This window comes from Mustela nigripes, chromosome 12 (assembly GCF_022355385.1).
Source record: "Mustela nigripes isolate SB6536 chromosome 12, MUSNIG.SB6536, whole genome shotgun sequence".
In the NCBI taxonomy this organism is placed as follows: Eukaryota; Metazoa; Chordata; class Mammalia; order Carnivora; family Mustelidae; genus Mustela; species Mustela nigripes.
In genome coordinates, this window is record NC_081568.1 from 4,211,525 (window position 1) to 4,236,152 (window position 24,628).

Below are 24,628 nucleotides of genomic sequence, written 5' to 3' on the forward strand. Positions count from 1 at the left end.
TAATCTTCCCAATGAAAATTAACCATCTTCTCCTCTATACCCCCAGTATCCTTTGGTTGTTCTGTCTTTGTATCTCCATCTAACATCATCTTGTAAAAAGATGCACAGAGTCGTGGCCTCGAACAGCAGAACCTCCAACAGCGGGGCTCTATGTTACTACTGAATCATAAGTGTCAGGAAGCAGGAGCAGGGCAATACCAAGATACAAAGTGGTCATCCAACCAACCACCATTTTTAATAATACAGCCATTTACTCAAACTGTGGGTCCACCTTCCCAGAGGCTATATAAATGACTTATTCTCAGAACAGTCTTTCCGGGGAAGAAAACAGAGAGAATACATCCTCTGGTTTGCTCCCTCCTTGGTGACACATTCTCTCCATAAGGCATTACTTACACCATGCATTCAGGTTGGAGACGTGTGGGCACCAGCACAGTCTAGGAGATGCCAAGGCAGGAGGCAGATGAGATATGTGCTGTAGGGCTCCTGAGTTGTGTCGCCAAGGACTTGGTTGGAGACCACACAAGATGAAATGGCATGGCAAGGAGGGCCAGGACAAAACAATTGGTCAAGGGCCCTGAACAGACCCACAACGGCCTAATGCAGCACATGAGGGGTGTCTAATATTCACAGATTCACTAGTTCTAGCTCTCCCATCATGTGACTAGATGTGCTCAAAAAGCATTCTATGTGAAAAATTCCAGAATCTCCAAGTTTGAAGGGAACTTGGAGTCTAATCTACACCCCGACCCCGGAGTTCCTTTTGCAGCATCCTTGACAAAGTCATCTAGACCAGGCATGAAGAATATAAGCTCTCCTGAGACTAGCTCCCTGGTACTTGCCCCTAAGACCACAGGAGTCCCCCACACCTACTGAGCCAACAGCCGTCTCCTCCGGGCGGTTCTCAGACTTGACTGCAGTTCACAGAATGGGGGATCCCTCTGCTGCATGGCCATCCTTCAGGTGTTCTCAGAGTGTTCTTTTCAAGGTGGAACATGTTCAGGTTTTAGAATCAACGAGCCACCAGTGCCCATAACAATGGTGGATTCTGTAAGCATGATGCTGAGTCATCAGCATGATGCCAGAATCCAGATGCAAAAAAGTATGCGATGCAGGACGCCATCTGTGTCAAGCACACACAGCCACAGCTGTTCTCGCAGAGAAGCCTGTGAGACTGTCATGGTGGGGCCAGCGGATAGCAAAGGGCTTCCGGCTGCTGGCGATGTCCCGACCCTGGCCCGGGGGCTTGTCTTCAGGTGTGGAACTCATCAAGCCGTCCACGTAAGCTGAGTGCTCTTCTCTGCAGGCATATTTCTCACTGATATTTTCCTTAACATCCAGTGTCCTCCAACATTATTCTTAGGAAAGGGTGTCCGGATCCCTCGGAAGGTGGACCTTCCATATCACCTCTGTTGCATGGTGCCCACTTGAAAACAGCCTCCTGGGCAGCATCTGATACAGATGATGTGGTCTATCAGGCCCAAATGTCATCGTAAAGTAATTTCCATGAGTAGACACTCAACCTCCATTGATACAACCTTCAGCGGCTCAGGAAGCTTGACCATCTTTCAAAATGGGTGAGCCTGGTGGTGGGTATTCAGGAGGGCCCGTATTGCATGGAGCACTGGATGTGGTGCATAAACAATGAATTCTGGTACACTGAAAAGAAATTTTTAAAAAATGATAGGCTCCTCACTTTTGACAATGATTTTTTCTTATATGTTCCCTATAGTTATCAAGAAATTAAGCATGTGGTTAAAATTATTTTATAAACAGCTGGAAATTCCATGGCTAACATACAAACATTTTAGAACCATGTGAAATGGAGCATGAGATCTCAAGCATCTGTGCCCATCTTAAAATTCCCTAATATAAGCATTTTCTTTCCACCTTGACTGTACTTGAAAATGACTGATTAAATCGCAATAGTCCCAGGTGATGGGATTTGAGCCGGTGTTAAAATGACAGGTGAGAAGTTTGCCGTCCTAACAACACATTCATGTCAGTGAACAGCAGGAGGAGTACGCAATTCTTCATGGAGACAGGCAAATGAGCAGGTGATTTCTCTAGTCTGGATACACTGGGGGGCAGGGCATTTATTCCTGTGGGCTGGAGGCTGGCAGGAGGGGCCCCTCACCCAGCCTTACCCCTTATCCAGGGATAAGAAGGTAGCACCTGTGTGTTAGACAATGACCAGGCCAGGGGAGCGGCCCGAGGTGAGCCTGCTCTCACTTGTGGAAAAGCCTGAAGCTACAGGAGCGAAGGGAACTGTTTCAGTGGGAATTGGCAATGCGCGAGATGTGGGCCGACGGAGAGGAAAGGCTGGAAGGGAGGGAGAGCTCCTGACGGCTTCGGGGAGGCCCGGGAGGCTCTTTGGAGAAGGCAGGCTGCGGCATGAGTGTGGGTGGGGAAGGCGGGGTAGAGGCGGACGGGCCGCTCCGGAGGATGGAGCTTGTGCCCACCCGAACCGAGGTGAGGAAAGGGGGAAGGTGAGGACGGGGTCTCGGGCCGGGGTCTGCCGGGCGGAGTCCTCACCGGACGTGGATGGTGACGGAGACTGTGCTCAGGAAGGACCCGGGTTCCTGGCTCATACACCTGGTCCCGGGCCGTGGTGGGCCTGCGCCGAGGTCACACGAGATGCCCCATCCAGCCGTCGACTGTCCCCTCACGTCCACCTGTGGGATGCCCACGTGGAGACTTTTGGGAAGCGGCTGGAGACGGGCATCAGGAGCTACGTGAGAAGTGGGTGATGGTGTCAGACTCAGGCTGAGGGCCGAGGCAGGTCCCTTCGATGACTGGCTGAGCGAGGAGAGGCTGCTAGGGCAGCAGGAAGGAGAGGACCCACCCGGCAGCTGAGCAGCAGCCCCCGTGGTGAGAGGACAATGGCCAGCGTGTGACATGAGGCGGCAGAGAGGAGTCTTCCCTGGAGAGCTGGGGTGTCAGCGCAGGGCGCCCGGGAGGCTTGGACGCAGGGGGTCATGCAGTGGGGCCTGGAGATGGCAGAGACCACAGGGGAGAGACCTCAGGCATTTGGACAGTTGTCACTGCTGGGACCAGAAGGAGTGTGGAGAAGGGATCATGGGGGGCCTGGTGGGAGGCAGAGTCCTCCCGGAGCATGAGGCAGGGGTCCGCTGGGAGGCAGAGTCCTCCCGGAGCGTGAGGCAGGGGGTCCCCCACACAGAGGGCGGGTGGTAAGCTGCTCTGAGGAAGGAGAAAGTCGGCAGCCTGAGAAACCAGGGCGGGGCCAGCGCAAACCCAAGGGGCCCTCGCATGCGACTTGGCGTCACCCCCAGCCGGCTTGATGCCCCGTTCTGCTCTGCAGCCAGGGCTTAGGGCGGGGTGATGTGAGGTGCACGGGTTAGCACCACCAGAAGGGCACGGGACGAGACCCTGGGAAGACAGGGGAATGGTTTTTGAATCTCAGCTCTTTTTGTCTTTTTGAACCCCCGACGCACCGCAGAGCAGCTAGAGAACCGAACCCAAGAGCCACGGTGCCCTGTTCCCCGCAAACCCCTTTGCTATTAGGGTCCCCCACAATGGCCAGCCAGCCGTGCCCTGTTCCCTGTCCGGGTCTGTCGCAGCCATGGGCCACGGGACACCAGGGGGGCTCATGGAGACGGGGGGCGTTTGCAGCAGCTGAGGGGTCAGGGCTGGTCCCGGGGGACTCCTGGACCCACAGTCAGGGCTCCCACAAGGCAGCGTCCCACACTGAGAAGCCGCAACTATAGGAACAAACCAAAGTGAGTGGGACAAGGACAGACAGAAAAAGCAGTGCCAGCTGAATGTTGCGTTGCCTCGATCCAAAAGCCACGTTCCTTCTGTGAAGTTACATCATTCCTGAGTCATGTTTTCTTCTGAAATTTCAGGAAACCCAATTTCAGATTAAAATAAGTTTCAGAGAAGGACAAAGACGTACCCCATTCAAAGTTGTCATTGAAGGCAGCACAGGACAGCATCCTAGCAGGCCGTGGAAGCACAGCAGAGAGGTGCAAGCTCCAGGGCCGGGCACGGCCACCTCGGTCCGCTGCACCAGCTGTCCCTCCTGCTGCGTCAGGGCAGTGGGCGCTGCGGCTGACATGCACAGTGACCGTGCGGCTTGGGCCCAGGGCACCAGGGAGCAGAAGAGCAGGTGGGCCCAGTCCCAGAACTCAGGACAGTGTGATGTCTTGTCTCTTTCTGTAGTGTGCACTTGTCCGTGTGTCTGTGTGCGTGTCTGTGTGCGTGTGTAAGAGTATATATGGTGCATGTTTGTGTGTTTGTGTCTATATGTTTGTGTGTGGTGTGTGTCTGTGTAACTGAAAGTATGTGCGGTGTGCGAGTGTGTGTGCATGATGTGTGTGTGTGTGAGTGTGCCTGAGTGTGTATATTTGTGTGCCTGTGTGTTTTTGTATCTGGGGGGACTCCGTGGTGTGTGTGTGTGTGTAGCTGTGTTGCCTTCAAGGGAGAAGGCGAAGGAGACTGTGTGTGAATAACTGAAGGGCCGGGTGACGTCACCCCCTCAGGCACAGCGAACGCCCGAAGGATGGAGGGAAGCCCCGGAAGCATTAGAGGCCAAAGTCAAACACAGATGCGAGGGGACCCGCGCTCTGCACCAGCCCACCGCAGACCCGGAGCAGATTGCTCTAGCTCTCGTGCCTCAGTGTCCCCCCTGGAAACGGTCATGTTGGCAGCGTCTGCCTTGCGTGCTCTGCCAGGAGCGAGGTCCCGGCAAACCACAGCTGCCTGTTTTGGGGGAAGCCTGGAAGCCAGCGTGGTGTGGGTGCGCGGTTCCTGCATTCTCTGGGCGCCCAAGAGCGTGCTGGCATTGGGGGACATCAGAAGGCACCAGAAGGCTGTGCCACAGGCAGGAACCGCACCGATGGCTCCCTGTCTTATGGGACCAGGGCACGGGCGCTACGGGAAGTGGAGTGAGCGCCAGCATCCCACCTCCTGATGCCTGCAGCTCACTCCTCCCCAGGAAGCCCCAACAAAGCTTGTCCCTATATTAAATATTATAGAATTAATAAGATTTTTAGCAGTTCACAGCATACAATAATTTCTCATTACCTATCAGAATTATTAGTCTGCCTCACTGCAGTTTAATTTTGGCTACCTGGAAAATTCAGTAATTTAATGTCTATTTCTCAGATGAAGAGACTGAGGTCCAGAAAGGCCATGGGATTTCCCAAGCCCCCAGTGAAACTAGAGCCATCCTGAGCACTCCAAGGTGGTGGCTGACGCGTGGCGTCCTCGATAAACAGCATGAATAGCTCTGGAGTTGTGTGTGTGGCTGAGCCATTCAGCCAGTACGTGGCAAACGAGGTGGGAAAACCTTGACTTTCTGACTTTGAGGGCACCTTAATTTCCTTCCTCCTGCTGTGGTTCCTCCTTTGACTTCAGAATAAGGCCTTGGAAGGCCGTCTTCACCGGGCTCCTGATTATCGAGATGGAAAGGAGTGGTGTGTACAACACTTTACAAACTAAAACATAATATGGGCGTGCAGAAACCCTCCCCAGCAGCTGAGACATACAAATGAGAAATGCTCGAAAACACCGGTCTTACTTACTGAGCTCACCCTTTCCCGCACATTCTTTCCTCCAGTTTGTACCACTCGGGCTCGTAGGGATCCATCCCTTTTTTTAAGTGGCCAGGAAAAGTGCCAGCTGCTATCCTCAGAGGAACATTTAGTTGTGGACAATTTCTCCTTGTTAGAACATTTGCCTCTCAGTGGCCCCATCGCCAGCTGTCTTCTGCTCTTTGCCTGGTGTGTACATTCTTAGCTTTTCTGTGTTTGTGGATCTTAACCTCAAGCATCTGGGTCACAGCTAGTTAGTCTTCAAATCACCAGTAATTGTCTCCTAAAGCTCAGTATTCTCTTTACCTCATAGGGAGCTCCTGGCATTTTCCTTTCTGTGAAAGTCATGAGCCAAGAGTTTGCCTTAACCTTGAAAATGGTCCCCAACCACTGAACTATTATAAAAGGGCAAATGGGCAAAGGCAGGATGGTCGTTGCAAGCTGTAGAGAGATTCCTCAGCAATCGTCTTGAACTTCAAGAAATTGTTTTCCCATCAAATTGAGAACAGAGATTGAGCAGGAGGCAAATTTGACTTTGTAAAACTATATGGTTGCCTTAAGGCTACCTCATATTTAAGGGATGCACTTGTCCTAAGGATCGCTACCCTACATCTGTTGGAAACCATTGGACCTTCCATTGATACACCTATTTCAAAGATTCTGTCACACATTAGTATTTTTTCAAATAATATTCCCAAATTCCATCACAATGTTAAATCCAAAGCTCTAACTGCATTGAGGTACAGAATAAAGCAGAGTCACCTCTGGTATGTCAAAAAAAAGTCAAAATTAAATAATACTTGTATCCTATAACCAAACCATAGCAATGGGTCATTGTACCTAAAGAAAAAAGCAAAAGAACTTTAAATAGTGAAAATAAATAACAATAATAATAATAATAGTAATTGTTCATGTTGAGACCCATAAGTCCCACAAGTTAGAGGTTTGAGAAGTCACCCTTGAACACTTGTGTGTAGGTGTAAGCATGTGTACATGTGTGTAAGTCAACTAGAGTCAGCAAGATCTCATTAAAGAAATTAATGGAGAGCTTGAACTATTGAATGTTTTAAAGAAATGTAAATTACACTGGTTGATACTTTCACAAAGAGCTTTGATTTATTTCTTAATTAGCATATATCAATTGTTGACAAGCAATTGGGTAATTTGAATATGCTTGAGAGAGTCTGAAAAAAAATGTTATCTTAAGCCTGCAAATTTATATGCATGGTTATTTTGTTAGTAATGTCTTTCTTCCCTGGGAGTGCTTCGATTAATCCTGTTGAATAATCAAAAGTTGTAAATTAGCATACAATGGCCAAGACGTTACTGCATTTGTGCAATTTCAACATACGAATGCATTGTCTTTTTCTCAGCAAAAGTGAAGTGTGTGTGTGCACACACTGCCGTGTACCTGTGCGTGCGTCAGAGCCCGAACCTTTCTACGGAATCATAAAAATTCAGTACAAACGCAGAAGAGGATGAAGAGAAGCCAACACCTGCCTACGCATTCCCTTTGCCAACTCCTACAGTCATCTCGTTCCTTCCCTGTCTCACTTTCTAACTTTCTAGTTCACGTCAAAATTTTCCTTCTTAATGAATGTTAATCAGAGTCTACAATTATTCCTGGTAGGCATAAAGTGTTTGGGATTCTTTTCAAAGTGGGAAGGCTGTACTGAATACATCGCTTCATTTGAGCCCCAGAAAGCAAGGTCAGCGTGACACTGTTTCATGAAGGCATTTGTGTTCCCCGCTGGGTGAGGTCCATGCCAGCATGGGAGCTGCTAAGGGAACAGTATTTGGTGCAAGGAACCCAGGTAAAGTGGCGCCAAGGAGTCATCTGTGCGCAGGGAAACTACCCCCCACACCCCATTGTCACCAGGGACAGAGGGAGTAACGGACGGGAGAGAAAGGAGATGGGGGCACGGTTCACTTCCTGGAGAGCACGTCCCCTGTGCACTTGGTGCTGGCTATCAGCTTCCAGACACTGGGCGTGGAGGTGTGTCTCATTTCACTGAATAAGCTTTGTATAGAAACCATCTGGATGCATGAATCTGACACCATGCATTAGGAGTGTTGGGTGTCCAAAGCAGCCTTGCAGGTAACATTTTAATACTGAGAAGACTCCAACCAGATGGCTGTCAGATGACAGTTTTTCTTAAAGCGAGATTTTGTGCCGTTTACTGGGCTGGGCTCTCTTCCTGCCGGTACAAAGTCGTGGCTCCCCACGTGCTGGACAGCACCTTGTCCCTGCCAGCCAGGGGCGGGGGCACTGGGCACGGGCACACCTCCTGGGAGCTGGATACTGGCGGTCTCCGGGAATTCGCAACATCAGACGCAAACGAACATCCACTTCGCTCTTTGTAAGGGCTCCCAGAGCTTCGTTTAATCCTTGGGACATTCTGGGAGCAGCGATTATGATCCCCACTTCATAGCTGAGGGAAATGAAACAGAGAACGCAGTAAGCAGTGCGCTGGACGTGCCACGGCCCATCAGCGGGACACACGCCTCACACCTGCGTGGTCGGAAAGATGCAAACAAGAGGGAGCAGGTAGGAGGTGACGACGGGGAGGTGGCCGTGGACCAGCCTCTGCCGGGCAGGGTGGGTCTGATTCTGCAAGATCATTTTCACACCGGAAAACACCGATGTGCTGATGGCCCCGCTGCTCCACTCAATCCATACCCGATCAGCCGCACCAACGTCGCAGCCACTTTTCACCGCTCAGGGGTGTTTCTGCCAGTCAGCTCGCTCATTCTGAATGTGATTTCCTCATCACTGATTTCCTTCAGTTACTAAAAGCCACTCCGTGAGAGTCTGTTAGTGATCCTTTCTCTGGGTCTTGACTTTCCTGGTTCTTAACTTGGCAGTTCTATGCCCTCAGCCCTTTCTTTGTTAGTGGGGCCAGTTAGGTTGTCATTCCTCTGTATGCAATCTCTCCCTTTCTCTGTTTGTCCCGGAGGCTTTTCTCCTGGTATTTGCTGTTACGTAATCACAAAGCAGTCTGTTTCGGTGTGTGTTTAGTTCATGTGTTCGGCTTGTAAGTTCGTTCTGTTCTTCAAGCTGCCCCTCTTCAGGTCTGAAAAATTTTTAGCTACTGCTTTTTGGAAAACTGACTCAGATCCCAGATTCTATTACTGATGTACTAAACCTCCTTCACCCTCTAACTTGGGCTGTTTTCATAAAAAACCCATGTCTCCCACCCTCTGTGTCTAACTCAGGCTGATTTCCCTGTCTCTCTTGTCCAGTCAACTCCTGTCTCTTCACATGTATCAAACATGTTGTTTGCTGTTCATCGCTCTCTTGGATGGTCGTATTTTTCACTGCTAGAAGTGCTGTTTATTTCCTTCTCCAAATCTCTTTTTTTGCCTTCTTGTCCTGAACTTACCTCAGGAACTCTGAGGTAAAAAAAAAAAAAAAATCAATAAATTTAAACATTTAATATTTCATTATCTCTTTCCGAAGGTGAAGTTCCTGAGGATACAACAGCCAACTGGCTGTGTCTGTCTATTCTGACACACAGAGAACGGACTCGGTGTGGTTAATTTTATTTCCATTTTGAGTGCCTTTGGAGTACAGAGTTTCTTCCAGTTTTTATTCAAGTAGTGTTGAACTTACAAATCCTATTTACATTTTTCTGGATTACCCTTAAATGTCGGTTCCATAAATGTATTTTATCCACGTCTGGCTTTCACCTCCTCCCTCTGACGAGGCGAGAGCCGGCTCCTACTGCTGTTTCTTCTCTGTTCCCATCGCCTCTCCCGTGTAATCCTCTGTGAACTTCTTGCCAGATATGTATCAGTTGTCTTGCTTTATGTCATTGTTTCGTGTCTGAGTTTCTCTCATTGTACTGTATCCGTTCTGTGCTTTGCTACAGTCAAGTTTGAGTGACCCCTCCAGAGAGGGCGTGAGGTTTGTGAAGCTACTGTAGGTTTGCCTTATACTCAGAGGTGTTTAGATCTTACCCTGGAGTGTGATTTTAGCAGGATGTAGGATTCTGAGATTAAAGTGCTTTTTTCTAAGGACTTAGAAACCTTTGAGGATCTTTCTCCTCTTGACTCTAGCATCATCCTTGTGGATGAAAGTTTGGGGCTGATCTAATTTCACTCTTTGTAATACTTTGGTCTCGCCATCTGAATCTCTCTCTCTCTCTCTCTCTCTCTCTCTCTGGGTCCCTCAATATTTTCAAAATTTTGCTCCTTAGAGGTGTTATTCTAAAATCTCTATTATCGTTATATGTCTTCTTTACAATAGACATTCTTTAGTATTTGATGAGAGTCAGTCATCCATAGGAACTCAGTTTTTACAATGGTTCTATATGTGTTCAAAACCATTATAAATGAGAACTGGAGTGGATGGATATTTCACTCAATTAAACTACTCAATGAAAATGTATATAATTACTGTATCCTTACAACTGAAAAGAATGCTAAAATCTCCCGTTATTTCTGTGAGTCTGTTCTCTAGTCTCCTTTTCTTCTTATTTTACTGGTCAAATACACATTAATCCACTTGCTTCCTTTAATCATTACAAGTTTTGTGATCACACTCAAGATTTTACTACATATAACTGACTTAACCAAAAACGTAAAGTTAATCACGATCTCTAAAGTCTTCCTCATCCGTGATCTAACAAGACTTTGGACCACTGCCCTCCCTGCCTTAACTGTTCTTCATTGTCGTGCACCAAAGAGTCTAGTCATTGTTCTATGCATTGCACTAGAAAGTCGACGTTCATTTAGATTGACCAACCAACTATTGTCCCTGCAGCTTATTTTAGCTTCAGTTTTCTTCTTCCTAAAGGGTTTTTATCTTACTCTTCTATGGAGATTTATGGTGGTGAAATTCCTCCATCTTTGACTAATAAATAATATAGCCATATAGCTATATAGATTATATATAATAATAAACATATAATATACAGATAATATAGATAATAGCATTATCTAACACTATATATATATAGTGCTATATATAAAATACTGATATTATAGATATATAGAGAGATATACAGATATAAAGATAATATAGATATATCTATATAGATAATATAGATAATAGCATTATCTAACACTTATTATTAAATAATACTAATACTTTAGCTGGATATAGAATTCCAAGCAGAAGTTTATTTTCTTTTAATATTTTATAGATTATTTCATTATCATATGATTTCTATTGTTAATATTGAGAAATGTTTTGTCAGGCAAATTTTCACTATGTAAATAACTTTGTTTTCTTGTTGGACATACTTAAGAGCTTTTTTTTTTTTTCTTTTTGGAGTTTGTACCTTCTTTATAATGTGTCTACCTACATCTTTTATTTATTCAGTTGCATTCATTGATATTTCTGCTTAGGAGAATTCAGGTTTTTCCTTAATTCTGAGAAATTTCCAGCCATTATACTTTGATTGTTTCTTCTCTTTTATGCTCTCTTTTTTCTCCTTTTGGAATCCTTTCGGAATATATAAGTATAATTTGGTCCCTCATTTTTGCTAGGAAATCTTTACGTTTCCTTTTAGAAATTATATATATGGTTATTATATATGTTATATATAATACATATATATGTTATGTATAATACATGTATATATACACATAACACATATATGTGTTATATGTAATATAGAGAATTATATATAGCTACATTATATATAGTTGTATATAATCTTATATACTTATATATAATAATATATCATATATTTATTGTATTATATAAGTATATATATATATATATATATAATTTAAGAAGAGTTACTCACTGTTTATACTTTTCAAGCATTATGTAAATATCATTTCATTTAGTCTCTAAAACAAGCCTGAAGGGCACATGTGTGGCTCAGTCATTAAGCATCTGTCTTTGGATCAGGTCATAATCCCAGGGTCCTGGGATCAAGCCCCACACTGGGCTCTCTGCTCAGCGGGGAGCCTGCTTCTCCCTCTCCCACTCCCCCTGCTTTGTGTTCCCTCTCTTGTTGTGTCTGTCTTTGTCAAATAAATAAATAAAAATCTAACAACAACAACAACCAAAAAAAAAACCAAACAAGCCTTGAGATAATGTTGAGGAAATCACTAGAGCAATTCTGTAGTTCACTGAATCTCTCTTCTGCTTTGTATAACTTCCCCCATTTCTTCAATTATCCATTTCAATTACTGGGTGATTTCCATGTCTGCCTGGTGTTCAGTTTTATCTCATAACTTCCTCATGCCCTGGACTATTTTTAATGATCTTGTGTGCTTGGCTCTCCCCTGCTTTCTTCCACCAGATACTCCTGGACCTCTTACATGACTGGCTGTGTCTTCCGACTCGTGTCGTGGCAGGTTTTCCTTTCGTGTGCTCGTCTGTGGATTTGTCTTGGGTGGCTATTGTAGCTGGGAATCCTTGGTAGCCTGGGTTGCAGGTAGTCCCTAAAATGTTCTTTAAGTGTTTCCGTTTGGTTGTCATAAGGGTATTCTGGCTATGTACCCCTACTATGCCAATTCATGACCATTCAGATGGAGGTAGTATAGAGTTCAACCAGTAGGCTGGGCCACATTCTATATTCTTTGGAAGCACTTCTATTCCTCTCAAAGCCTTAAGGTCAAGGCAAGAAAGCTTAATTGTTTGCTTTCTGAACTAATCAGAAGACTTTTCCTCTTCCACTTTTTACTGAATATGTGATTCTGTGAGGTTCCTAACATGATGTCATAGACCTTGCGTAGACCCACGGCTTTTCTTACACAGATCTGCCCCTCCCACCCACAGTCTGGTCTCCCCACTTCTCATCCCTTCCAGAAGGCTTTCGCGACAGATACTCCTTGTGCCTTTCTTCTTAGGGCCCACACATCAGCGTTGCTGAAAATTTCTGTTGCTTTTCTAATACCTTATCTATATATTCCAACACATATCACTATAGTGTTCCTAGCATTTTTACCTGTTTCCTAGTTGATTAACAAAAAAATAACATCACAGCTAACAGGGTGAAGTCTGAAGGCGGAGAGCCTTGGTTCCATTCCCAGTCTCACCCCTGAAAAGACATAGAAGACTTAGAAAGTTTAATAAATTTTCTGTGTCAGTTACATCATTTGTAAACCAAGATTACGGCATTCCCTTTCTCTTTTGAAGTGTGAGAAATGAATAAATTAGCTTACGCAAATCATCTAGAGCTGTCTGTAAGTGACAACTATCATTATAATTGTTACATGTTTGCGTTTAGAAGGTCATCTTGTCAGAAACCCATGTCCCCTTCAATGCAATTTTAATATAATAGGTGTTATTTTGATTGTGTTTTGAATAATTCTTCTTGTTTTACACTGGCTTATCCCTTACATACATTTCTTACAATGCCCCAGTGCCACCTGAGCCCCGAGAGATAGGTCTTATTACCTCCATCTGGCAAATAAAAAAAAGTGGACATGCAGCTACCTCCCAGACCCTCCGCAGGGATCAAGGATGCAAATCGCAGACTCTACAAGCCTGAATTCCTTGCTTTTCCCACTTGTATTGAAATCAGACATCCTTATCTCTAGTTACTATGACTGTCTCTTAATAACCACATTTTTTGTACCATAAGACAATAGGCATGCCTCCCACAGTACTCTCTTCTCAGAGTACCTGAGTTGTGGTGCACAAGAAAGAGAGGAGGAGTCTTGTGAGTATGGAAATGGCAAATCTGAGCTGCTAACAGGATGCAAAACCCAACACCAATGGGCAGGTGGACAGAATAGGCTATGGCTGTAGGTATGATTTAGGCGTGATAACAATGGAGAAAAACATAGGCAGGAGCAGAGATTGTCCTTTGTTATTTACTACCACAGTCTGCCCTGCTGGTAGTCCCTGCCTTACTAATATTTAATCGATGAACATCAATATCTTTTCAATAGGCACCAGGAAAACCCAACGTAAAACCTACAGCTTTATCCCATGTCCCAATTCAAGATACCTTCAGGGAGAGGAACATGTTCACTGGGATGGCCGTCCCAATCCTTCATCCCCAGCAACACTTTGCGCAGCGTTTTCTCTGATTTGAAAATGAGTCCATGGCCACTTGAACTCAAACATACGAGTTTCCCCACAAAGCCCTGTTGGGAAGGTGAGTGCATTCCTGGGCCGGTGCACAGAGCATTTCAAACATCGTGACAGAACAGGACACGGACCATTATGTAGCCTGACTCAGCTCTGATGTATGAATTTGTTCAGTTTTAGAAAGTGGTCAAAATTCCTCACAAGAGGCTTAAAATGAGCTTTTGGAATTCAAACGCTTTCTGAGTTAGAACTGGTTGTATTAACATTTGTTTTGATTTGTTGCTGTGTTTTGTTCTATGAGCCAAAAGCGATTGCGTATTTTCCTTTGAAGTCTTGCCTCTCTTCTGTGAAGGAATACGAGTTAATTCAGTTTTGTTTGCGGGAACGTAAATGTTCATTAAGAATTAATCACAGGATTGAAAAATATCTCACCATCTGTAGCCCTCCTTATTATTATTCCCAAAAGTTCTTGAGACTTCTATTTCTGGCCCCGTTCTCTCTCCTCAGCCAAATTGGATGGGATCCTTCTCAAAGTTAAGAATCCAGGGTTTGGTGCCTGCTGAGGTGTGAAGATGTCCCACTACGGGGGGTTGGGGGGCGGCAAAGGGACAGATGGGAGGCAGCGTGTGGCCGAGGGGGCGATGCTTGTCAGACTGGAGACCATGTGTGGGTGTATCCATTTGTGGGATTTATGTTTGTCCTCAGCACTTTCCTTAGAGAAAACTTTTTCTCTATGTATAAAAATATCCAGCAAGGAGATGAACGTGATGCTGTTTGCAGGACCCTGATTTGTCTCACTGCCAGGCCACTTGGGCTTCTCCAGGGACCAGCTAGCTCTGAGTCTCCCGGCCCTTGGGACGGCTGCTCATTCATCGATGCTGGCCCCCTCTGTAGGTATTTAACTATAGTACAGAGTTTTAGGGATGGGCTGTCAAAAGGCGAGAGAAAGAAGTCATCCTTGGTAAGGGAGACCCAGAGGAAAAGATCTTTGCAGGTTTGGAGCAACCTGGTTGACGGGAAGACAGCCTTTAAATCCTAGGAGGAGGACTGGTTCGGACATGGCAGTGTACTGCTGACAGTATTGGAGAAGCAGAGAAAATAAGACCCTCCATGTCCTCATGCAAGGGCGTCGTGGCTCTCTCCAGGAGAGGTTAGGAAGGAAAGTGCAGCGGAGAGCACAGAACCGCAGAGCACCGGTATTGGGAGCTGGAGGCATCTGTGTCTCCTTTCTGGTTGTTTAAATACGCTGTCTAGACACACGTCTCTAATGTCATTTTCGCTGCTCTGAGTACGGCGAGCTGGGCTCTTGCGGAGGGGCTGTCTGCCGTTGTCTCCATCTTGAACAGAGATTGGACAAGACACATGGAAAGTGATATGAAACACTGCATTGGGCCACAGAGACATTTCTTCGTGGAAAATTCTAGAAACTGGTATGTGAGAATTGGAGTGGAGATGGAGGGCAGTTACATGGGGGTGGGAGGGCCGCTGCCCCCTCCCTCCATTGCCTTTGCTGAGTCCGGTCGCTGTGGGTAGGGGAGCACAGGTGGGAGCCTGTCCTGGCTTCCGAACCTCCAGGCTCCCTTCTCCTGGACTCGCTGCCTCCCATCTGCCGTCCTGCCGCCTCCTGTCAAGTCAATGTCAGCTGCTTCAAATCCAGCACAGAATTTAGATGTGCCATCAACACCACGCTGAGCGATGTCCCGTGTTCTGCCTATGTGACATCACAGCCTCCAGCACCCCAGGGATGTCTCCCCCGACATCCCTGGAGGCCGAGGCTTACCCTCAAGGGGAGTTAGAGACTTTGGCCCGCAGCCATCCGCCCCGCAGCCCCTTGAATCAAAACTTCCATAGAAAGCTCTCATTTTAAAACTGTTTCATAGTTAAAACACATGCATCAATCTATAGTCTGTCAATTTTTTTTTTTTTTTTGGCTACTTAAAAATCTTAGCCAGTAACATGTTTACCTGCAAAGTTTGAAAAAAATATCATGTGTATGTATCTGTCTCCATCCTAGAGGCATAAGGGATTTTGAGTTCACAGTTTCCAGCTTATTTGGCTACTTGGAACTGAGTTTGGAAGGAGAAGGGAAAGAAAATGGACATAAAAGGATACATGGTTTATATCCTTACAATGTCCTTCTGGAAAAAATAACCATGGTTGCCAGGGCTGACACTTAGGACCCACATCATTTGTCCCCAACACCTCTGAAGGGCTGTGGCTCAGTCCCCCACCCTGTGACCCGATACGGCTCTTCTCTCAGGGGTGTGCTTGCCTGGGGATGTCCTCGGCTCCCAGGCCCAGCCTTATAGCCTCCATGAGCTTGGCAGCAAGCTGACCTACCAACAGCTGGCATGGTGTGCCCCCAGAGCCTCCTTGCAAGACCAGCTCCACATGAGGGTGCCGGGGTGTACACCAGGCTTTCATTTTCAGGTTGAGTGGCACATGGCTACATAAAAGTCATTCCAGAAGGGCTAAAATTGCAAATATAATCAACCTCGGAGTTTCCACATGTTCCTTGGGAAAAGCCTCCCCCCATCTTTCTTATTATATTTATTTTCTACAGTCCGGGGTGGGGGGCAAGAAACAGACATTTGCAGAAGGATGCAATTCGGATGTGCAGAAAGTGTATGTCGTCACATTGCTCTGGACTGTCTAGATTCTCATCCCAGTGGACTCTCCTTATTAAGGTTTGAGATAAAATCTGCCAGTCACTGCCGTCATCCAGCATGCACGCAGGCCAACACTGTTTCTGTGCAGGCTCTGTTTCCAACGCTGCCAATGCTCCAGAGCTCCCAAGAGGGAGAAATCACAGGAAACAGTCTAGCTTTCTCTGCAGTGTGAATTCCAAATTCAAGTCAGATCTCCTAAATCTGAATCGGAAAGCTTTGAGATGCCCATTTCTGACCCGGGGGGTGGAAATGTGTTGTTTGTCTTTATATATGAGATGCGACCTCTGGGCACTGCTATCGAGGGGGCAGTCAGGTTGGGGCCCGGATAGGACCCATTGACGTCACTCGGGATGGCTGTGGGTTTGCAGAGGTGGGGTCCAGCCCCGGAGGAGCTGGGAGTTTGGTGGAGGAAGAAGGGACGGAAGTTGCCCCATGTGCACAGAGGCTTCGTGAAGGTCTGTGGCCTCAGAGGGATGGTGCCGGTGAGCGGAGGTATAAGGGGCCATGGGGACTCTGGGGGCCTGGAAGACGCTGACTCAGCAATCTCAGAGTCCAGCCTTTCCCTGCCAGCCTCGAGGAAGCAGCCAGCGTCTGTGGCAGTGGGGAAGCCAGATGTTAGTGGCCAAGGCCAAGGTCTGGCGAGAAGGCTGGCAGTGTCCTCGGCAGGAGGGAGAAAGGCTACAGCGCACGGCCTGCAGGGCGGGATGTGGTGCTGTCCCCACATGGAGGCTGGGACCTAGGGGGCACGGGCGAGCATGAAGGACAGTGACCGCGATCCCATTCCTTGAGGTCTTCTGCTTTGCTGGAGACCATGTCTCTGTGCTGTCCCCCCATTCATATGCTGAACACCGAGCCCTCCTTTTGATGGTATCAGGAAGCAGGACCTTTAGGATGTTATTAAGGTTAGATGAGCTCATGAGGTTGGGGGCGCCATGGCGGGATTAGTGCCCTTGTAAGAAGAGACCGGAGAGCTCGCTCCCAGGAATGACCTTGTGAGGGCACACGGAGACAGGCCATCTGCAAGCCAGCAGGAGGGGCCACACCGGGCCCTGATCTTGAACTTGCAGCCTCCAGGACTGCGACCAATGAAGGTGGTGTTGGTTAATCCTCACAGTGTGTGGTATTTTGTGACTGGGGACCAGCTGACGAGGCTCGGAGTTATTGAGGGCAAGACAGGAGTTGCTGGGAGAGGGGCGAGGTCTGTTTGGACATATTCCATTCGATCTGTTTTGAAACCCTCAGGAAGACTTGCCAAGTTGGCAGGTGAATGAAGTCTCCACCTGGGGCAGGGGAGGTTGGACTTAGACACATACCTGTGGTCCCCACTGCCTTTGAGGAGCCTCTCATGGTCCTCGGTGGACTACACACTCCGTCTCTGTCTATTGCTGGGCAGATGCAGCCACGGCTTGCTCCCAGCTTACACGACAGGACAGTGAATCTCTGTGAGATCATGTAACTTGCCAAGGTCAGGAGCCCGTCTGCATCCAATTCAGAGCAGGGGAGGGAATGGTCAGGACCCTCAGCCCTTAGCCTGTCCGGCGAGACAGCACAGAAGGGAAGGGACAGGAGAGTCACCCATGAAGCCACAGCGATCTGCCTGGCCAGGGGAACACAGTGGGTTTTGCAGTGTTTTCCTTCGTTTTGATATTGATGGAAAGACAGACGCACCCTGGCCCACAGAGCCCCATCAGGTCTACAAGGGAAGGGCCCACAAAGGCCTTGCCTGAAATGATGGATGACTTCCTTGCAAAAAAAAAAAAAAAAAAAAAGGCATTTAAAATTGAGAAAATTACAACACAAGGCAAACCCCTCCTGTTACAATTCTACCTATGCAAATTAAATTTGGAATTAATAATTCCCAGACAGTTATTAAAAAAAAAATGAAGAAACCTGGCTTATTGATGAAACTAACCACACACCTTGGAAATGAAAAACCACCACAAGCACTAATGGTGAAGCCCTCCCACGTGCCAGCTCCCCTCGAGCGCCGCAGGCCGCAGCCCATCCCAGGAAACAGAACGCACGAGACACGAAGCTGTCCCTTCTCCCTCTTCGCCTCCCCAGCTGAGCTCCTAACAGACCGTTTCCTAGCGAGCAGCGGCCAAGCTGGAGGCTGGCGAGAGTCTCTGCAGCCCCAGTAGCCTAGCCTTGCTGGCTGATAGGACCCACAGGCTTTTCCCGGTGGCCCTGCACGCACCTGTCATCACCAACAGACGCCCCCGCTGGGGTCCCGTCAGGGGCAAACCTGGGCTGATGCTGGCTTCTAATTTCCATTTATCCACAGGGATGTGCCTCTCACACACTCTGAATCACACGCATGTGTTCACACTCTATATTTTGTGCTTCACACCATCACAGCATCTGAAATGTGGGCTCGGGACTGAAGGCACACCCAGAGCCTGATGCAGGGAAGGGAGCTGGCTATGAAGATGAGCAGAGAAGCTGTGGGTCTGGCGGGCTCATCTCTCTTTACAGCCTCTGTAGATGCACTGGGTGGCGGGACACCGTGGTTGTCCCAGACTTGGGAGCAGCGCAGCTCACTCGCAGGCAGGTGAGAAGGGGAGAGGGTGGGCTGTTCACCCCAGCTCGGGGGGGGGGGGGTAGCCTGTTGCCAGTGCTTGTTCCTGGGGACACACGAGAAGAAGGGGGCTGCCCCTAATGACTTGCCCTCCTCTTACCTCGAGGACACAGGCACCCCTTCCCTCACCTGCCTCCGGGTTCCCCGGTGAGAACAGGTGCCGGCTGGGGGCAGGAGGGAGAGGATTGGTAGTTCAGGAGCCCTGCTCAGACCCTGCACCCGGAGAGGCCCTGATTTCCATCTGCTGTTCTGCCCCCTGGAATTACTTACTGTCGCTTTTCTCAAGCAGCTCTGAAGACAAATGAAGCCAGCAGGTCCTGGTCAAGGCAGCTCCTCTCAGTCCTCCAGCCTCGCTGTCCCCTGCCCCAGCTCTGTCCCCCGCCCCAGCTCCGTCCCCACCCCAGCTCTGTCCCCCGCCCCAGCTCCACACCATAGCAAGGGCACAGGAAGATCCAAATGAAACCAGCGCCAACGCATTCAAAGGTAGTACATGTGCAAGGCGAACCTTCATTAGGGAGGATTTAGAAGTGATTTATGATGTGATAAAAACTCAAGGATATAATCTCTCTGGGCTACCTGTATTTTCAATTTGCATATTATATTCAAACTCAAGTTGATATGCAAATAAAAATGATTTAAAACCTAAAGCCCTGATATTTATTTATAAAAGGGACATGTAACTCCCTTATCCCCAACTTTACTAATTTTCTGAAATGTCATAAAATTACTGTTTTGTGTATTTTTACTCATTTTTGAGGTTCTTTGAAATTAGCCCTACCATGTCTTTAATTAATCTATCCAACTCGGTTTCAAAGTATAATTTTAACACATCCTCATTCTTCAACTTATGCATCAGTGATCCATAACCTCATAAAGATTGTCTTTTAAAAAAAATTCTATTTATTGAATTGAAATATGTTCATTATAGAAGCTTTGGGAGAAGGAGAAGAAAATAAAACTTACCCCTCCTGATCCCATAACTCAAATGTAATATGTATTAGAATTAAGAAAAACACACAAAACTGTTTTTAGTTACAAGAAGCGGAAGGTGATGACCACAGAGTCACTGCCCCTGAACGGCGTGCAGAGAGAGTTGGCCACGCTGCAGCTCAGAAGTCGAACACAACTCAGCTCCCTCCGAGGACAGACTGGGAAGACCAAACCTGGATTAATTGTAAAAGAGGCTGTCCCCTGTCTGAAAGATGGGAAATCCGCAAACACACTCCTCACAGATTTTTTTTTTTTTATCACCTGAAGAAATATTATAAAAGATTTGATCAAAGGGAGAGTTTTCTTTTTCTTTCTTTCTTTCTTTTTTTTTATTTATTTTATTTTTTTATTTTATTTATTTTTTTAAAAGATTTTATTTATTTATTTGACAGAGAGATCACAAGTAGGCAGAGAGGCAGGCAGAGAGAGAGGAGGAAGCAGGCTTCCTGCTGAGCAGAGAGCCCAACGCGGGACTCGATCCCAGGACCCTGAGATCATGACCCGAGCCCTGAGATCATGACCCCAGCCGAAGGCAGCAGCTTAACCCACTGAGCCACCCAGGTGCGCCCCCCCCTTTTTTTTTAAGATTTCACTTACTTGTTAGAGAGAGCCCACACACCCACACACAAGGGAGGGAGCGGCAGGCCGAAGGAGAGGGAGAAACAGACTCCCCCCGCCCCCAAGCAGGGAGACCGATGTGGGGCTCTGTCCCAGGACCTGGGACCGTGACCTGAGCCGAAAGCAGAGGCTTGACTGCTTAACTGACAGAGTTCCCCAAATGCCCCAAAGGGAGGGTATTCTTGTGAGGTTCGAGCTGCAAAATAATAAGTGAAAAAGGAGTCAAAAGGTTGGAATAACAGATGTTGGTGAGCAGTCCCGTGCGGGGAACCCTTCCTTCCACAAGCATACGGTACAGGCAGCTCGTCAGACACGTGGGAAAACAATTTTCTTCTAAAGATTACTGTCAGTAGCTCCCGAGGGGAAAGTAAAGAGAGATTTAGTTCATGCCTGAACAGGTATATTCAAATATTTGCTTTCTGCTCGGGATGGTTATGCAGATAAAAATAAAAGTGGGTATTTGGGGTATTTGTCTAAATGACACAGGAACTGACTGCTACCTTTTTACTTGAATGTGTGCTGCTCAGGTAGATACAGCTCTAAGTGGCCTTTAGAGCACGGATCCCCTAAGCGTGGAGGCTCTGCAGCCCGGGAAGCTCCCGCCTGTCAGCGAGGAAGGGGCTGGTTGCTACCGCAGCAGGGCGCACAGGCACGCGCAGGGCTGGACCCTGAACCGGGCGCTGTCCCAGGGGCCCCACGCTGCGCAGTGCGTGCTCCTGCCAGGGACTGTGGCTCCCGCGGTACGAGTGACGAATGCAGACAGAAGTCAGCCCCTTTCACTCGGAAGCACACCACGCTGAAGCTATGGCTGGGTGTGGCCCCCTCCATTTTACCAACTCTGACATGGTACAGATTCTTTGAAGTTTGTGGATGGAGCATCGGCCCAGTGGAAGAGAGAATGGCAGGGAGGTGTGTATGATGTGGAGCTGGCCCGCAGTTTAGGGCATCGTGCTGAAAGCTCACAAAGCAACTGCAGGGTATGGGCTTATCTTAGAAGTAGAAGACGGTAAGTCATGCACATCATTTTGCTCTTGTTTTGGCAAAATCATGAGATTTTATTCATTTTTATTATAATTTTTTAATCTAAATTCAATTAGCCGACATATAGTACATCATTAGTTTCAGTAATTCATCAGCTGCTTTTCTCATCCTTAAGGCCCATCATCCAGTTACCCCAACCCCCCCACCAGCCCCCCCCACAGCAATGCTCAGTTTCTTCCTGTAGTTAAGAGGCTCCCACGGTTTGTCTCCCTCTCAGATGACTTCCAATTCGGTTTTTCCTCCCTTCCCCTAGGACCCTCTGTGCGGTTCTTACATCCGCATGTGAGTGAAGCCATATGACAACTCTCTTTCTCAGCCCAATACCCTCTAGTTCCACCCACCTCACTGTAAATGGGACCTATTCATCCCTTCCGATGGCTGAGGAAGACTCTATTGGATATATAGACACATCATCTTCATCCACTCATCTGTCGACGGACATCTGGGCTCGCTCCACAGTTTGGCTCTTGTGAACATCGCTGCTATGAACATTGGGGTGTTTGGGCCCCTTCAGGTCACTACATTGTGTCCTTTGGGTAAATACCTCGTAGTGAATCTGTTGGGTCATACGGTAGTTCTATTTTTAACTTTTTGGGAAACGTCCATACTGTTTTCCAGAGGCTGCACCAGCTTCATTCTCCCAGCAGTGCAGGAGAGAAGAGGCTGCGCAGCTTCATTCTCCCAGCCGTGCAGGAGAAACTTTCTCCGTATTCTCTCCTTTATTCTTTCTCCACATCCTCGTCAACATGTGTTGCTTCCTGACTTGCTAATTTCAAAGAAAGCCCTCGTTCATTTGTTAAGCAGACTTTTGTTGCATGCTAAGGATGCACAGGGCATTGGGATGAGTACTGAAAACCACCTTTGCAAAGATACAGATGTGTTCATCAATCTCGTATAGGCTAATGGGGAATAAATACATGATTATTAAAATTATTTTTCATGAAATGGCACATACATGCCAAGAGTTTATGGGAGCAGATGTCTTCCCTCCAACCTGGAGGAACACACGTCCTCCAGGTGCTTCACAAGACACCCCTGGGCTGGCTTGTGTCCCCCCTTGCAGCACAGCTGTAAAACGGAAGTCAGCATCTCTCGTCACCAGTGGCAAGGACCATTGTCCCCATGATTGCGTCTAAAGCCCTCTCTCCTCTGTCGTTCATCATGAATACCTTACATAGCTTTCCTGGAGTGTGTTTTGCATGAAATGAAGTTCAGGCCATGTAAGGCACAGTGAGATGATTTATAATCAAAGTGTACCTGGCGCCTGGGTGGCCCAGTGAGTTAAGGGTCGGACCCTTAATCTCAGCTCAGGTCTGGATCTCCCAGCTGTGAGTTCAAGTCCCACGTTGGCATGGCCCAGTGCAGAGCCTACTTTAAAAAATAAAATAAAATAAGGACACCGCTGTGCAATGACCACAAAGTCACGCTTCCCAGCAAGTTTCCTCAGGCGCTTCTACAGAAAAATGTTTCACAGAATTCTTACCATTCAACATAAAGACTCTCAGGAAATAAGGACTGATGGGAACTTCCTCAATCCAAGACAGGGGTCTCAACATAGAGCCTCCAGCTCACAGAATATTTGATGGAGAAAGACAAGTGCTTTATTTATATGGAGCACGTAAGACAAGGATGTCCACTTTCACCACTTCTGTCCAATATTGTATAACATGTGCAACACAGCAAGAAAACCATGCAGATTGGAAAGTGATAAGTACACCTATAAAGGCAGATACTGTGATTCTATACCTAAAAAGTCCTGAGGGGCAAAAACTTACTCAAACTACTAAAAATCTACCAAAACAAATATGTGAGATTAATAAGATGGCAGGTACAAGTCTGGTATATAAAAATTAATTATATTTACCTGTACTAGTAGCCAACAAATATAAAATTAAAATTAATAAAAATAATTTTATTACAGTAACATTGAAAAACCTAAGAATAAATATACCAAAAGATTTGCAAAATCTCTCTACTAAAATCCGCAAAACTGCCCTCAGAAATGAAGAAAGTAGAGATGTACTAATTTCTTTGATTAGAATACTTAATATTGTCAATATAAGAATTTTCTCCAAATTGATGTGTAGCTCAAAGATCATCTCTATGAAAACCCCAGCAACCATTGCATTGAAATTGACAACCTGATTCGAGATGTATATGGAAATGCAAAACAAAACAGAACATAATAAAATAAACCTAGAATAACAAAATAATTTTAAAATAAAAGAACAGCCAGTGGACCTATATTACCTGATTTCAAAATTTGCTATAAAATTAAGTAATCAAGGGAATAAAGTATTGGCATAAAGGTAGACATAAAGTTCAGTTCATTGAGACAGGATTTATGACCCAGCTTAAAGTCTATCTAGAGAAAGTTCCAGTTGAACTTGTGAAGCAGAAATGTGTTCCATCTGTGTCTGTCCCTCCTGGCATGGCTACAAGACCACTGGCCAAGAAAGGGAAGGAGGGGGTGTGGGAATATGTGAGGTGTGCTGAGGAAGAAAGGGGAGAACAGACGCTGAAACTGAATCTTTTCAAACTAAAAGTAGACAAAGGAAACTTATGTGTTTTACAATATGCCCCAACACTGCTTTTTTTTTTCATTTATTTATTTATTTATTTTCAGCATAACAGTATCATTATTTTTTCACCACACCCAGTGCTCCATGCAATCTGTGCCCTCTCTAATACCCACCACCTTGTACCCTGACCTCCCACACCCCTCCCCCGCCACTTCAAACCCCTCAGACTGCTTTTGAAACAGTGAGCTCTCTTACCTGTGGTGTGATTGTACCCTATTTGCAGTCAGATCATCTAAAAGGTATCCAGTTAGTTTCTTAGCTCATTTTGAGAGTAGAGAGATGTTTAAGATTTCAAACACTTAGCTGCCAACCTTCTCGCTCATTCATTTCCTGTAATGGATGTTTTTCCCCAACAGGCTCATGCTTATTTATGATTCAGTAATGTGCTTAATGAAGCTTATGAAATGTTTATCTATAGTGTTGATTTTTAAAAAAACAGATTTGGATTTATTTTCTCATTTCAGTTGTTTTTATTGTTTTGTACCTAATTATTTTTAACTTAATATTTTAACTTAACTTTAAGATTAACTTAACTTAATCTTTTAAATTTATTTTTCCTCAATTTTTGTGGGTTTTTTTTTTTTTTTTTGCTTTTT